This window comes from Hemitrygon akajei, chromosome 9 (genome assembly GCF_048418815.1).
Source record: "Hemitrygon akajei chromosome 9, sHemAka1.3, whole genome shotgun sequence".
Taxonomy (NCBI): Eukaryota; Metazoa; Chordata; class Chondrichthyes; order Myliobatiformes; family Dasyatidae; genus Hemitrygon; species Hemitrygon akajei.
In genome coordinates, this window is record NC_133132.1 from 148,948,641 (window position 1) to 148,965,535 (window position 16,895).

The 16,895-nt window shown below is 43.2% G+C and overlaps 1 protein-coding gene across 2 annotated transcripts in view; it reads left to right on the forward strand.

Annotated features, from left to right (window-relative positions):
• The first annotated feature begins 14,044 nt into the window (after positions 1–14,044).
• LOC140733643 (adhesion G protein-coupled receptor F4-like) overlaps positions 14,045–16,895 on the forward strand; it is a 118,901-nt gene continuing 116,050 nt past the window's right edge. For both annotated transcript variants that reach the window (XM_073057257.1, XM_073057256.1), the window contains exon 1: positions 14,045–14,159. The gene's annotated coding sequence lies outside the window, so the exon portion shown is untranslated. The remainder of the gene's footprint in view (positions 14,160–16,895) is intronic.

A 16,895-nucleotide genomic window follows, 5' to 3' on the forward strand; every position in this document is an offset into this window, starting at 1 on the left:
AAGTACTCCACTGGCGCCTACCACCTTACAAAAGTTCACCCTTCTGAAAGACAGCCTGGTTTCCAAGACAGCGATCACAGGGTCACCGGGTGCAGCAAGGATCTGTAGTTATATTCTTCCTTTCAAAACAAGCATAAAAGGCATTGAGCATATCTGGTAGTGAGACATTGCTGCCATTCATGCTATTGGATTTCGCTTTGTAGGGAGTAATGTCCTGCAAACTTGCCAAAGTTGATGCATATCCGATGTTGCCTTCGACTTAGCTCAGAATTCTTTCTTCGCTCTTGAAATAGCCATATGCAAGATTGGACACAGTAAAAGTGTTTGCACACAGGTCCAGAGTGGAGCTTGAAAAACCCGGTCTCCATAAAAGAGGAGTACTGTCTTGCGGAGTGGCCATCGTTGGGAGTGGTCTGAGTTAGAGTGGTAAGGCTTCAGCTCAACAGGCTTTGGCGAGGACAGGTGAGGCGAGGTAAGTAGGTAAGTTTATTTCTTATTTCTTTTTCCTATTTCACTCTTGAAAGTTTAGTGAGTATGTCTGCAAGGCCAGTTCTGGGTGTCAGATGTGGGATTTCCAGGAGACTTCCAGCTTCCTTGACGGCCACATCTGCACAAGGTGCATCAAGATGCAGCTCCTTAGAAACCATGTTAGAAACTGGAGCTGCAAATCAATGACCTTTCACTTGTTAGGGAAAGCGAGTAGCTGTTAGAGAGGAGCTACAGGGAGATAGTCACCTCAAGGCTACAGGAGACAGATAAATGGGTTACAGTCCAGAGAGGTAAGGGAAAATATCAGATAGTGGAGTCCCCTGTGGCTTTCTCCCTCAACAAAAAGTACTCCTCCACTTTGAGTACTGTTGGGGATGACAATCTACCTGGCGGAAGCAACAGTGGCCGTGCTTCTGGCACTGAGTCTGGCCCTGTGGCTCAGAAGGGTAGGGAACAGAAGATGATGGCAGCAGTACTAGGGGACTCTATAGTTAGGGAGTTGGATAGGCTATTCTGTGGACACAAAAAAGAAAGAAGGATGGTAGTTTGCCTCCCAGATGCCAGGGTCCACAATGTTTCTGAACGTATCAACAATATCCTAAAAAGGGAGGGTGAGCAGCCTGAAGTGGTGGTACATATTGGTACCAAAGACAAGCAGAAAAAGGGAGGTGGTCCTGAAAACAGAGTATAGGGAGTTAGGAAGGAAGTTGAGAAACTGGACCTCAAGGGTAGTAATGTGACCGTGAGGTTAAGACCATAAGATCGTAAGGCATAGGAGCAGAATTAGGCCATTCAGCCATTGAGTCTGCTCCACCATCCCATCGTGGCTGATCCTAGATCCCGCATACTTGCCTTTTCACCATATCCTTTGATGCCCTGACCAATCAGGAAATGATCAACTTCCACCTTAAATATACCCACTGACTTGGCCTCCACTGCAGTCTTGACAGAGCATTCCACAGATTTACTACTCTTCAGATAAAAAAATTCCTCCATGCCTCTGTTCTAAAGAGTTGCCCCTCAGTTCTGAGGTTGTGCCCTCCAGTTCTGGATACTCCCACCATAGGAAACATCCTCTCCACATCCACCTTTTTTAGTCCTTTCAACATTCTTTCGGTTTTAATGAGACCCTTCCCCACCACATTCTTCTGAATTCCTGTGAGTACAGGCTCAAAGATGACAAACGCTACTCTTATGTTAACCCCTTCATTCCCAGAATCATCCTTGTGAACCACCTCCGGATTCTTTCCAATGACAACACATCCTTTCTGAGATCTGGGGCTCAACACTGTTGACAATACTCCAAGTACAGCCTGAATAGTGTCTTATAAAGCCTCAGCATTATCTCTTTGTTTTTATGTTCTATTCCCCTTGAAATAAATGCCAACATTGCATTTGCCTTCTTTACCACAGACTCAACCTGTAAATTAACCATCTGGGAGTCTTGCACGAGGACTCCTAAGAATTTAGAAGAATGCGGGGGATTCCATTGAAGCCTACTGAACATTGAAAGGACTAGATAGGGTGGATGTGGAGAGGATGTGCCCTATGGTGGAGGTGTCCAGAACTAGAGTGCACAGCTTCAAAATTAAGGGGGCAACCCTTTAGAACAGAGGTAAGGAGGAATTTTTTTTAGCGAGAGAGTAGGGAGTCTGTGGAATACTCTAAAATAGACAGCTATTGAGGCCAAGCTATGGGTATAGTTAAAGTGAGAATTAATAGTTTTGTGATTGGTCAGGGCATCAAAAGTTATGGCAAGAAGGCAGGTGTATGGGTTTGAGTAGGATCCAGGGTCAGCCATGATGGACTGGCAGATTAGATTTAATGGGCTGAATGGCCTGATTCAGTTCCTATCTCTTATGGTCTTATACCTGGTTTTCTTCTACAGGCCTAGGCCACCAGACTTAAATGCCACAGATCTAGCCCTCAGTAGACAATGAATCTCCTGGTTCATCCATGGCTTTTGGTTTGGGAATGTACAACAAATTTTCATAGGCACACCCTCTTTCACTCATGTTTCAATGAAGTAGGTAACAACGGCAGCATACTCACCCAGGTTCAAAGACGAATCTGTCAATATGATGCAGTTCACTGATTCACCATTTTCTTCCGCTATATTTGTTGTCTGTTTCCATTCTCCACCTTGCTTCAAACCCCTTTGATCCCGTACTCCCTATAGAAAATCGCTACCCCATTCTTTTCCGCGCTCTCTCGAATGTTCTCGACAAATCCTGTCGGCTAATTCAACAAGTATAACTTATCAATCAACTGAATTTTAATTTTAAACAGCAAAAAGAATGAAATACCCGATAGCATACGTAATTAAAGGAACACTTATTGCATTTTGAAAAATCCACAGAAAATAAAATACCCAACAGCATCACAAACAAGAGAAAATCTGCAGATGCTGGAAATCCAAGCAACACAGACAAAATGCTGGAGGAACTCAGCAGGCCAGGCATCATCCATGGAAAAGAGTACAGTTGACCTTTTGGCCTGAATTGACTGTGCTTTTTTCCAATGGATGCTGCCTGGCCTGCTGAGTTGCTCCAGCATTTTGTGTGTGTTACCCAACAGCATACATAAGAACATAAGAGATAGGAGCAGGAGTAGGTCAATTGGCTCCTCAAGCCTGCTCCGCCATTCAACAAGATCGTGGCTGATCCAATCTCAACTCTAGTTTTCACCGAATCCCACAAGGCAACAGTGCCAACCAACAGGGCACCATGCCGCCCATTTTATTTTATTATTCATCCCGCCCAAACCCATGTGATCACCCGGGGGAAAAAAAATCCGAGTTGCCAATTGAGGAGAAAAAATCTGGAAAATTCCTCTCCGACCCATCCAGGCTATCGAAAACTGGTCCAGGAGATCACGTGGCTGATCTAAACCTAGCCTCATGTCCACTTACCTGCTCGCTCACCGTATCCCCTAATGCCATTTTTATCCAGGAAAATGTCTATCTCCGTTTTGAATTTATTGAGTGTAGTAGCTTCCACAGCTCTCTGGGGCAGTAAATTCCACAGCCCCACTACCCTCTGAGTGAAGAAATTTCTCCGCATCTCAGTCCTGGAACGGCATCCCCTTATTTTAAGATTATGCCCCCTAGTCCTAGTTTCACCCATCATTGGGAACATTCTCCCCGCATCCACCCGATCAAGCCCCTTCACAATCTTATATGTTTCAATAAGATCGCCTCTCATTCGCGGCTGATAATACAGAATCTGAGGCCACAAACCAGGCACGCCCAGGATCCTCTTCAGTTTGCGTATAAGGAGAAGGTGGGAGTGGAGGATGCTATCACGTATTTGCTGCACAAATCACTCTCTCACCTAGAGGGGGTCAGTTGTGCTGTGAGGATTACATTCCTTGACTTCTCTAGTGCCTTTAACACCATCCAGCCCAAGATCTTAAGGCACAAACTAACGGAGATGGGAGTAGACTCTCACATGGTGGATTGGATTGTGGACTACTTGACAGATAGACCTCAGTATGTGCGGTTGGGAGACTGTAGGTCTGACACGGTGGTCAGCAGCACAGGGGTGCCGCAGGGAACCGTACTCTCTCCGGTCCTGTTCACCCTGTACACATCAGACTTCTAATATAACTCGGAGTCCTGCCATGTGCAGAAGTTCGCTGATGACACGGCCATAGTGGGATGTGTCAGGAATGGACAGGAGGAGGAGTATAGGAAACTGATACAGGACTTTGTGATATGGTGCAACTCAAACTACCTGCGTCTCAATATCACCAAGACCAAGGAGATGGTGGTGGACTTTAGGAGATCTAGGCCTCATATGGAGCCAGTGATCATTAATGGAGAATGTGTGGAGCAGGTTAAGACTTACAAGTATCTGGGAGTACAGTTAGACGAGAAGCTAGACTGGACTGCCAACACAGATGCCTTGTGCAGGAAGGCACAGAGTCGACTGTACTTCCTAAGAAGGTTGGCGTCATTCAATGTCTGTAGTGAGATGCTGAAGATGTTCTATAGGTCAGTTGTGGAGAGCGCCCTCTTCTTTGTGGTGGCGTGTTGGGGAGGAAGCATTAAGAAGAGGGACGCCTCACGTCTTAATAAGCTGGTAAGGAAGGCGGGCTCTGTCGTGGGCAAAGTACTGGAGAGTTTAACATCGGTAGCTGAGCGAAGGGCGCTGAGTAGGCTACGGTCAATTATGGATAACTCTGAACATCCTCAGCACCATCCAGAGACAGAGAAGCAGTTTCAGCGACAGGTTACTATCGATGCAATGCTCCTCAGACAGAATGAAGAGGTCAATACTCCCCAATGCCATTAGGCTTTACAATTCTATCGCCAGGACTTAAGAACTTTTTAAAAGCTATTATTAATGCTTTTTGAGATAGTGATTTAGATGCATATCATATTTTTTACTGAGTTAAGTATTGTATGTAATTAGTTTTGCTACAACAAGTGTATGGGACATTGGAAAAAAGTTGAATTTCCCCATGGGGATGAATAAAGTATCTATCTATCTATTTCATTCTTCGGAACTCCAATGAGTAGAGTCCCAATCTACTCAACCTCTCATCATACATCAACCCACCCATCCCCGGAATTAACCTAGTGAACCTTCTCTGCACTGCCTCGAGAGCCAGTATGTCCTTTCTTAAATATGGACACCAGAACTGCACGCAGTATTCCAGGTGTGGTCTCACCAATACCTGGTACAACTGCAGTAAGACCTCCCTGTTCTTATACTCCATCCCCCCTAGCAATAAAAGCCAGCATTCCATTGGTCTTCTTGACCACCTGCTGCACTTGCATACTAACTTTTTGTGTTTCCTGCACCAGGACCCCCAGATCCCTTTGCACAAAAGCACTTCCCAGTTTCTCTCCATTTAGATAATAACTTGCTCTATTATTTTTCCTGCCAAATTGCAAGACCTCACACTTGTCAGTATTATATTTCATCTGCCAAATGTCTGCCCAATCACTCAGCCTATCTATGTCCCCCGCAGGGTTTCAATGTCCTCCGCACTCATTACACTCCCTCCCATCTTTGCGTCATCAGCAAACTTCGATACGTTGCACTTAGTCCCTTTCTCCAAATCATTAATATAGATTGTAAAGAGTTGGGGTCCCAACACCGACCCCTGCGGAACACCACTAGTCACCAACTGCCAGTCTGAGAATAAACCATTTATCCCAACTCTCTGTTTTCTGTTAGAAAGCCAATCCTCCACCCATGCCAGAATATTATCCCCAATCCCATGATTTTTTACTTTAAGTAATAATCTTTGGTGTGGCACCTTGTCAAATGCCTTTTGGAAGTCCAAATACACCACATCCACTGGTTCCCCTTTATCTACCCTATATGTTATGTCCTCAAAGAACTCCAACAAATTTGTCAAACATGACTTCCCTTTTGTAAAGCCATGCTGACTTTGTCCTATTAAGCTATGTTTATCCAAATGCCCTGTTACTGTTTCCTTAATTATCGATTCCAACATTTTGCCAACCACAGATGTTAGGCTAACTGGCCTATAATTCCCAGCCTTCTGTCTATTGCCCTTTTTAAATAAAGGAGTTACATCAGCATTAGCATAACTATATTAATAAAATAAAGCATAGTCTTAAACTAGACTATTACACAATAAAGAAAGCCAATCAATAGCATGCATTTGGACTTTCAGAAGGAACTTAAGTCAGGGAATGTGACATTGGGTGATATGCTGCCTGCCATTCAGGATTGGTCAATGAAAGCAAAATTGCGAATTGTAATGAACTGTTCATACTCTGGCTTGGTTGTGTGTCTAGTAAAGTGCTGGCAGCCTCTATGATGGAATCCAGCTTTTCAGGAACACCCCCTCACTCAATGTCGGCAAGACCAAGTAATTGATTATTTATTTCAGGAGGAGGAAACCCTGAGCTGTGTGATCAGAAGCGGAGAGGGTCAGCAACTTGAAATTCCTCTGTGTTATCGTTTCAGAGGACCTGCCTGGCTCCAGCACATAAGGGCCATTATGAAGAAAGCACGGCAGTGACTCTACTTCCTTAAAACTTTGTGAAGATTTTGCATGACATCTAAAACTTTAACAAGCTTCCATTGATGTGTGGTGGAGAGTGTATTGATTGGTAGCGTCAAGGCCTGGTATGGAAACACCAATGCCCTTGAATGGAGAATCTCAAAATATAGTGGACATGGTCAAGTCCATCAAAGGTAAACCCCTCCCCACTACTGCACACTTCTGCATGGAGAGTTGTCGCAGGAAAGCAACATCTATCAAGGACCTTCAACTCAATCCATGTTTTTTTTTCACTGCTGCCTTCAGGAGGAAGATGCAGGAGTCCCAGGACCCCCACCACCAGGTTCATGAATAGTTATTAGCCCTCAGTGATCAGGCTTTTGAATCAGAGGGTATAACTTCACTCATCCCATCTCAGAACTGTTCCCACAATCTATGCACTCACTTTCAAGGACTCTTCTTCTCTTGTTATCAATATTTATTGCTTATTTATGTATCATTATTTTGGTTGACTGCTTTTTTCATTTTTGTATTTACAGTTTGTTGTCCTTTGCATAATGATTGTTTGCCTGTCCTTTTCAGTACGGTCTTTCAAGGATTCTGTGGTATTTCTTGAATTTACTGTAGATGCCTGCAAGAAAATGAATCTCAGGCTTGTATATGGTGACATATATGTTCTTCGATAATAAATATACTTTGAACTATGAACTTTGGTAAAAACAAAAATATCTGAGTACTTTTTGAACGATAACACTGTTCAGAAGGCCTGGGTGCCTTTGTACATGATTTACTGAAGGTTGTGCAGGTAATGAAAATGAATAATATTCCTTCTGAATATATATTTCTAAAGAAGCATTTGTCTATACCCAATATATTGAAGTAAACTATTCAAATGAAACATCTGAAACTGCATCGAATCACCCTCTGTTGTCTTTGGGCCTCCGTTGCAAAATGGTTTGAGTATTAGAGATTACTTGCTCTAACCACACAGAGCCCTGGTAAGACAGGACCTGTGTACAGGAATACTTTCTCTATTTACAGACTGATATACTTGCAATAAAAGGGGTTGACACCAGGGAAAAGGGAAATGGCCCTTTTGCTGAGAAAACATGAAGCAGAATGCAGTGATACTCTCTTACGGTTAAAAGGAAGAGAGGGGATCCTGGTAAATCTCAGATGATCAAATTCTTATGGAATATGAATGGTTAGAAGCTTGGTTAATGGGATGCCCAAACACAAAGGTCATAATCCCAAAACAGGAGATCAGCAATTCAGAATTCAGAGGAGACATTTCTTTACCCAGCTAGCAATAAATGTTTGAAACCAAATTCGAGGGAGCTGCCACGTCTCAGTCAATGATGAGGTTAAGCATGAGAGATTTTTGTATATTCAGGATGTCAAGGGAAATGGGTCTGTTAGTACAGGATGACAAACCATAAATTCCGGTGTATAAGCTGAGAATTTGGCCCTAAATTTTGGTCCTAAAATTAGGGGGTTGGCTTATACAAAGGGTGCCAACTTTGGAAAAACGAATACACGGGTCGTATTTATTAGCTGTTTTTTGAGTCAAATTTGTTCCACTGTCGCCGCATTAACTCTTTGCTTTGTTTAAACTCACATCTAGTGGCTGGAGCATGGCCATCAAACCACAAAGCAATGCTGCTTTTGTCTCACCTGACAAGTGCGCTTTGAACACGTCCCAGGCAAGTAGCGACTTTTCCTTCCTGAAACCTTCGGGACGTCGACACCACACCTCTTTAACCCACTTCAAGCAACCCGCTTCGTCCATCCAGCAGCATTCTTGACCGTAAACAACACCCCACGGGAATTTTCTGAGCAATCTTTGTTTTTTGTCTCAACACTAGATCACGTCTATTCATAAATCCGGTGCACTACCTTCGCGTAGCTTTGAAATTTTTGCTGACGTCACGGTGTTTTTCGTCCCATTTCAACGCTTGAACTCGAATCATTTCTCTGGTAACAATGTATCTGGACGATCGCTGGTGATTCACCCACTCAAACATTTTCTTCCAGTTCTGGCCACTGGCATGTTTTCCCGCGGTTTGCACATTCAGTCTTTGGCATTTCCCTCAGCGTGTCCTCTACCTTTCTCCACTCTCTCACTTTCTCTCGTTTACATTAAACTTATTAGCAGCTGCAGAATTATTCGTCCTTTAGGAAAATCAATAACCTTCAGCTTGAAGCCAGCATCATATTGCATTTGTTTTAATCTTTTGTACATGGCGGTCACAAAATCAATACTGAGTACACGTACTGATCCCGCCACCCTGTGTTCTGTTTTAACGAGATTACGATGGGCGCTAAATGGGGTTACATTTCAGAGGATTCTTTACCATTGGAGACCTAATCCAAAATTTCTCTCCCTGATTTATTTATTAAGAATTCGCCTATAATGCTCTACAACGTGTAGGCCTGTTTTCTTAGCAGGTACTGGTTCACAAAATTTCCAGGGTCCGGTTCCGGCAAAGCTTGTGATTTTTTCTGGTTAAATCAAAAACTGCTACAAAAGGTCTCGGCTTATACAAAGGTAACACGAAAAAGTCACTTTTTTAACCTTGAAAATGGGGGGTGGGGTCGGCTGATACTCCGGAATATACGGTAAAAGACCAGTCATGATCCTCCTGAATGGTGGAGAGTGAGAACGATGCTGAAGGCTATTTCTTGTTCCTACTTGTTAAGCTTTTATCCTGTTATGTTTCCCAGGTGGCATGCTAGCATTGTGGTTTGCACAAAGCTTTACAATAGCAGCAACCTGGGTCAATTCACAGCATTGTCTGTCAGGAGTTTGTATGTTTGTACATAAGGAGTTTGTGGGTTTCCTCTGGGTGCTCTGTTTTCCTCCCACAGTCTAAATTGTCCCATGATCATGCAAGGATTAACTCATGAGATTGCTGGGCAGCGTGATTCAAAGGGCTCAAAGGGCCTATTTTATGCAGTATCTTAATAAGTAAATATATATCAGGTAAGGATTATTTCTAGGAAGTGAAAGCTAAGCTAACTATCCTTGACATTCAATGGCATTATCACTGATGACTTATGGATATCCCTTTGTCAAATGGTGTAAGCTGAATCATCTGCAGCTCAACATCAGTGAGTGAAAAGGAGATGGTAATGGAGTTTAGGAAGGCTAAGCCTGCACTGCTCCCTGTTACTATTGATGGTGATGACGTGGATGTGGTGAGGACCTACAAGTACCTGGGGGTGCACCTGGATGACAGACTTCAGTGGAGCACCAACACAGAGGCTGTGTATAAGAAGGGCCAGAGTTGCCTCTACTTCCTGAGGAGACTGATGTTCTTTGGAGGGTGCAGGCCTCTCCTTCACCTGTTCTACTAGTCTGTTGTCGCCAGTACAATCTTCTATGCGGTGGTGTGCTGGGCAATGGCATCAACACGGGTGATGTCAACAGGCTCAATAAACTGATTAGAAAGGCTGGCTCTGTTATAGGAGTCAAACTGGACACGGTGAAGGCTGTGGTAGAACAAAGGCCCCTACGAAAAATCCTGGCAATTCTGAAAAATGTTTCTCACTATCTGCATGCCACCTTAGCTGAACAGAAGCACACTTTTAGTAATAGACTAAGACAACAGCTATGTTTCTACTGAAGTCTGAGTGCATATTTGGAGGGCCTTCTGTGAATAGTGAACGGTTCTCTGCCTTTACATCCTGTACCAGGAACTACAGTTTGGTGTTTAACAATCATGAAGTCCATCATGTGACAAATTGCTGTGACCCCACACTGAATTTCACACTACTCAGAGCATCAGTCCACTGACCATTTGCGGTGTATTCTGATTTTAAGTTGCACAGGCTAGCTGGAGATCAGCTTGGTTACTGGTGAAATGGCTGCTCCACTCCTCCCCAGTGCTGCTGGCACTATTGCAACAGGTGAGCCTTACCCCAACATGCCCCTAGTCCCTGCCCGAGAGACTAACCCTCTCAGAGGACACAGCCCATTGTTGAATAGAAATGCTGGACTCCCTTGGAGGGTACCACAGAAGCAGGAGTGCACCATAGGCAAGGTTCACCATCATCATTACGTGCCCTGTCATATTAATGTGGGCGGCGATCATTCATGGTCAAATGAATGTTCTTGGCAAATTTTTCTACAGAAATGCAGTGGTGTATCTAAGTTATGGCAGGTGTGGCATGTGCCCTGGGTGTCACTTAAAAGGGGCATCACTGAGCAGTTTCTACTAAAGTCAGACAAGCCATCCTCAGATAGTGAAAAAATAATTTTCTTCAGATGTATGATCTGTCTTTGATTATTATGGGTGAGAAGCACTAGGATGGCCTTATTTCAGAGCATTGTGTAAGAAGACCATGAAATGTTTCTTCACAAAGAAGAAGGAAAATGGAGCTGAAGGACAGAAGAGACGCCAGTTAGAGGTGGAGGTAGCCAAGAAGTCGAGCAAGTTCTTCATGCCCTTCTTTGAAATGCCCGGAACAAGTAGTTTGACACATTCCATGGAGTCGCCTGCACCTGCTAAAAGTTTGTTAGAATCTGAAGGTGGATCAAGTGCAAATGCATCACAAACTGAGGAGGAAGTCAAGTCAGATAAATCCGAGTATCATGAGATTAAGAGTGAGGCTGCCACAGAGAACGTGGATGTGACAGGAGGGGAAGACAATGGTGGTGGTGGTGATGTTAAGTTTATTGACGAGATTGAACCTGACAACGCTGAACCTAGTGAACTGAATGGTGTCAAAGAGCCTCGAACTGTCATACCAGAAGTGATTGAACAACATGGCATTGGTCTTCTGAAGTTCCACAAGGATACTGGAAAAGCAATTCTGCCTGATGCATTGAGAACAGATTTAATAAAGCTGGGTTCAAAGTATTTCCAGAACAGTGAGGGGCCTTTCCTACCAACAAATAACCACTCAGTGAACAAAACTTGGTTCAAGAGGAAATTGGGAAATGGTTGTGGTGAGGAAATGACTCGCTCATGGCTGATCTATTCCCCTTCTAAAAAGTCTGCATTTTGCATCTGTTGTCTTCTCTATTCCCGGTCAGACCATCAATCCTCATTGGAGCAGGAACGTGGATTCAACCAGTGGAAAGCACCTGAAAGGATTAGTGTTCATGAAAATGCCAAGAATCATCAGGAATGCTTCACACAGTGGAAAGAAATGGAAAGAAATTTAGCTGGAACCAGAGAAGTTATTGACGCGGTATTTCAGTCACAGATTGAGAAGGTAAAGCAGAAGTGGCCTGATATCTTGACGAGAATCCTTCACTGCATAAAATTCCTTACGACTCAGAACCTGGCTTTGTGAGGACACAGGGAGTCACTTCAGCTAGACGATGACTCCAATGTGGGAAATTTCCTTGGCTTACTGAAACTACTAGCCATCTTTGACCCGGTCATAAAAGAACACCCCACTCATTTAGAAAGTCATCCTGGATCCATGTCTTATCTTTCACCGGGTGTCCAGAACGAATTCATCCACATGATGGCATCCACCGTTCGTGAGAATTTACTGAGAAGCATTCATAAAGCCAAGTACTTTATGTTCGACTCAACTCCTGATCAGGCACACTGTGAGCAGATGTCAGAAGTAGTGAGGTATGTGGAAGTTGATTTTGAGAGGAAAACAGTCCGTGTTAGAGAGTCCTTCCTTGGTCTTATTCAGATAAGCCAGAAGGATGCTGAGAGCTTGGTTGAAGACATCCTGAAACAGCTAGAGAAGGATGAAATGGAGCTACAAGATTGTCGGTCACTGTGCTATGACAACTCTGCTGTGATGGCTGGACACAGAAGTGGTATTCATCAAAGAATAAGTGAGAAAAACAACCTGGCAGTGTTTGTGAATTGCGACAATCACTCACTCAACTTCGTGGGTGTACATGCAGCCAAGCAGGATACAATGATGGTCACGTTTTTTGGAACCATTGAAGCTCTCTACGTATTTTTCTCTCATTCAACACAGCACTGGGAAAAACTCAAAAGATGCGTGCCTGTGGTTGTTAAGTCGGAGTCCGAAACCAGGTGGAGTGCAAGGACAGAAGCAGAGAAGCCTGTCAACAAGTACCTTGACGAGATACTTTAAGTTCTCCAGGACATGATAGACAATGAAAACAAGACCAGTGAAATAAGAAGTGACACTGATGCCAAGTTTGGGTTCCTTCTTGATGTCGAGGGACTGTGTTATGGCGCTGACAGTAACGACCTAAAGAAGAAGAGCGAAAATTTGGGTGAATTGTACCGCTCTGATGTTGATGGACAGCAGCTATATGAAGAAATTTTGGATTGCAGATTGTTGCTGTCAAGACGAGTCAACATGAAAATATCTAGACATGAAGAGCTTCTTGAATTTATTGTTTAGTATGGAGATGAAAGCATCTTCCCCAATCTTCGCATTGCTATTCAGATAATGCTAACCATCGCAGTTTCCATCGCCAGCTGTGAGAGATCGTTCAGCAAGTTAAATCTAATATTTTTTTCCAGTGAAACAAGAAGTGATGCAAGGCAGCTGTACAACTGCATGTTGAGTTACAATTCTCTGATTTTGCTAGGATTTTGGAATATCAGGGACCAGGAGCCGTACTTTATAGCCTCCATGAGTCAAGGCAGACTCTGTGATCTTGCTCTGCTGAGTGTAGAAGGAGAAGAAACTAAAAAAACTGTCTTTGGTCATATCATAGACCAATTTGCATCAGTGAAAGCAAGGAAGGTGCAGTTATTACTTTAATGCAGTGCCACAATTTTTTAATTAAAAGATTAACGAGCTTGACTTGTATTTTTGAGCTGATATTATGGTAAAGTTATCTAAAAGATGGGTGTCAGATGTTTGAACAGGGGCGCAATTTCAGTGCTTGCCATAGGCGCTATTTTACGTAGATACGCCCCTGCAGAAACGGTTTGCTCTTGCCTTCTGGCTAGCCATTATCAATACTCTTCACAGATTGCCTGCCTGGCGTCAGTGTTTAACCAGGAGCTGCTCATACGATCATCCACCACGTCCTCTCATGGCTTCACGTGACCCTGACTGGCGGGGGTGGGGGGCTAAACAGGCGCTCACCTTGCCCAAGGGCGACCTGCAGGCTCGCGGAGGGAGGAAACGCCTCACACCTCCTTTGGTGGAGACATACGGAGGACTTCACGCTTTTAAACACCCGTTAGGAAAGGATAATATTTTTAATATGTGAAAGAAGTAAATTTGCATAGATTTTAATGAACACAATGTATATCAGTTAGATAAATGCATAAATCATATAGGGCGTTGCTAGGTAACTTGTGCTGCTTCGTCCTTCTGGTTTAGACTCAAGCAGCAAAACTATAGTCACCAAATATGAACGTGCCAACTGACATGATGAAAGATAAATCGGTGTCTTAGAGAATCAAAACTTAGTGATCACTGCAAACACATAAAAGTAAATGGAATCAGCCTTGGGTTGAGAATACATTCTCTGACTTAAAGGCTTTGCGCCAGAACTCACGGCTCCTCGGTCCCTGATATTGTTTTCCAGTAGCTGGTAGATTTTGCCAGTGGGTAGTGCCGTGTTTGAGGGGGCAGGGCTTCATTTGCCTGAAGTCCTTCTTCGAAGCAGACGAGGAAGTAGTTATTTGAAAACGACAAATCTCTTCAGAGGTTTCCAGCGATCGGCACCAGTGGTGAGCATTGATCGGAAACATCATCTTTCATTCCAGACAAAAAAGGTAAGAATGGGGAAGATGTTTATAAAACCAAAACTTAACGTTAAAGATTGTTTTTAAAAATTCGCATAACTTTACAAGATTTCCTTTGCCTGTTAATGAGAATGTACACAGGGAGTACATCAATTTACTGAACTTTTGAGGAAGGCAGGTCTCCTTCGCCCTTCGAAGCTCTTCGCCTCCTTGATCATGAAACAACGGCGGGCTTTTGGGGCAATTCTTCCACTATCCAGAAAAGTAGCTGCGTTACTTTTCAGAGACACCCTAGTGCGAATTGTGGACAGATTGATTCTTTGCGGAGAACAATTCCAGTCTGATGTGGCTTGCTATAAAACAGCTAAGGTTGTCTATTAAACGACAGAGTTTATTAGTGCCAAACAAATCATCTGTATAATATACAAAATAATATAGTTGGAATCAGAACAATATAAGACTAAACACCCAAATACTGGGGCTCAGCAGGTCAGGCAGCATTTAGCAGTCCTGATGAAGCTGGAAACCTCGACCCTGTATTCCCCTCATAGATGCTGCCTGACCTGCTGAGCTCCCCCAGCATTTTCTATGTGTGTTCACTCTGGATTTCCAGCATCTGCAGAATCTCTTGTGTTTACTGCAACCAGACAGAGATGAGGCAGGGGGAATAGGATGGAGTTAGAGATAGAAAGTAGGAAGAACCTTATTATTCCAAGCTGTTCAGTACACCCACTACACTACCATTTACCCGCACCTGTGGAAAATTACCAAGTCCTGTTAAGATAAAAGCAGGACAAATCCAACATGGCTAATTATTGACCAAGCCAATCTCGCTAATTACTGACCATCATTCCACTCTTACTCATTGGCAGAGTAGTTGACGGTGCGGTCGAGTAGCAATTAAGTATTAAAACATTAAAACAGTACAGTATGTTACGTACCCCGCAACTGGGTGTCTGACCAGCAGAGAAAGAAGAATTCGTTGGAGTCTGGGTGGTACCAACTAAAGGTGTTTATTAGTAAACTACACTATACAATATCAAAAATGCAAATATACATATAAAACAAGTTAGCAGTAATAAACCTAAAAGTGTAGGAATAATAATAATCAATAATAAACAAGCTCTATCGATGTCCGGGGTAAATGAATTGTCATAGGAAAGTACAGAGTTCAGTTCATAAATGCTGAGGTAGTTATGGTTGTTGTATTGAAATTATTGGAGAGGAGAGAGAGAGAGAGAGAGAGAGAGAGAGAGAGAGAGAGAGAGAGAGAGAGAGAGGAGAGAGAGAGAGAGAGAGAGAGAGAGAGAGAGAGGAGAGAGAGAGAGAGAGAGAGAGAGAGAGAGAGAGAGAGAGAGAGAGAGAGAGATGCAACAGCAGTCAAACCTTTTGTGGCTTTCTTAATCCGTTGTGTCATTGTGGCCATTCAGTTATGACCCCTCTGGTCTTCAGCTAGACCGTTCTTCTGTGGTGGACTCATCACTCTGGCATGAGTGGACACACACACAAGTCCCCACCGGCCCTGCTGTAACACTGTGAGCTTTAATGACCGATCTCCTGGTTCAGTCTCCGAAGCCCCCACCTTTCTGTGGGTTCCCAACACTCAGTCAGTGTCCACTGGTGTGTCTGAAGGGTGTCTCTCCAGACCTGCATTTTATCCCCACTCATGGGATCTCAGCTGTCCATCAACTCTGAATGACCGTGCCCATCAAATCAGGCCACTCCTGCTGTCTCCTGAGGAATGTTAATGAGCAAAGTAAAGTTCTTGTAGTGGAATGTATATAATCCAGGAAGAGTCAAAATACAGTAAATCAACAGTCTCTCTCCCCCTCTTATCTGTAGCAGATGTTCTTACCTGTGTTTCATATCTCTCTCTCATGAGCAGCATAGCAACAGTAATAGTTCATAGTTCTCGGGGGGGGGGGGTGAAAAATGGTTAACTCTGCACCCCATTGTCCATCAGGTCTGTCCATCACTCATAACACCCCCACCCTTCTGGAAATTTTCACCAGGGTGAAAATTAACTAATAAAGCATATTTCTGAATTACAGAGTTTAACAAAATACAGAAGTGGTCTTAACTACAAGAATAATACAGATACACTTACAAATTAACATCTAGATAAACAATCAGCAATTACATTGTCACTCCCCTTTACATGTTGTATTTTAATATCGAATTCCTGTAACAACAGACTCCAACTTAATAACCTCCTATTTTTATTTTTCATGTTAGCCAAAAATACCAAAGGGTTGTGATCTTAGTTTAGGTGTATATTACAAAGTGTGAACCAATACATGTGTGATCATAATGTAATACATTACAGAGGTTTGTGCAAATACTAGTCTCTATTTTACTTTTAAACTTAACATTCAATCTTCCATGATGTTGCCTTTATTATTCACATTCTTCGTTAAAAAAAATCAAATTCCCGCAAAACCAGATCCTGTTATTCGAAGTGGCATTTGGTCAACCATTGCCACTTTTCCACTTAACTCTCACGTGGTTAGCTTGCTCACCAGCTTGGAACAGGCTTTCACAGACTCCTTTCGCAGGAGCTATCTTATCACCAATGTTTTCCAAACTAAGCCCATTTGCTGAACTTCCAAACCACTCATTAATTTTAAGCAGGTCATTAATTTTATCTTCAGGATCTTTCATTCTGTTAGTTTTTCGTTTAACATCTGCAGGTGATCCCTCTTGGTCAAAACAACACTTTAAGTTCTGCCTCTCCAAATCACATCCTTGAACAACATCACCAAGTTG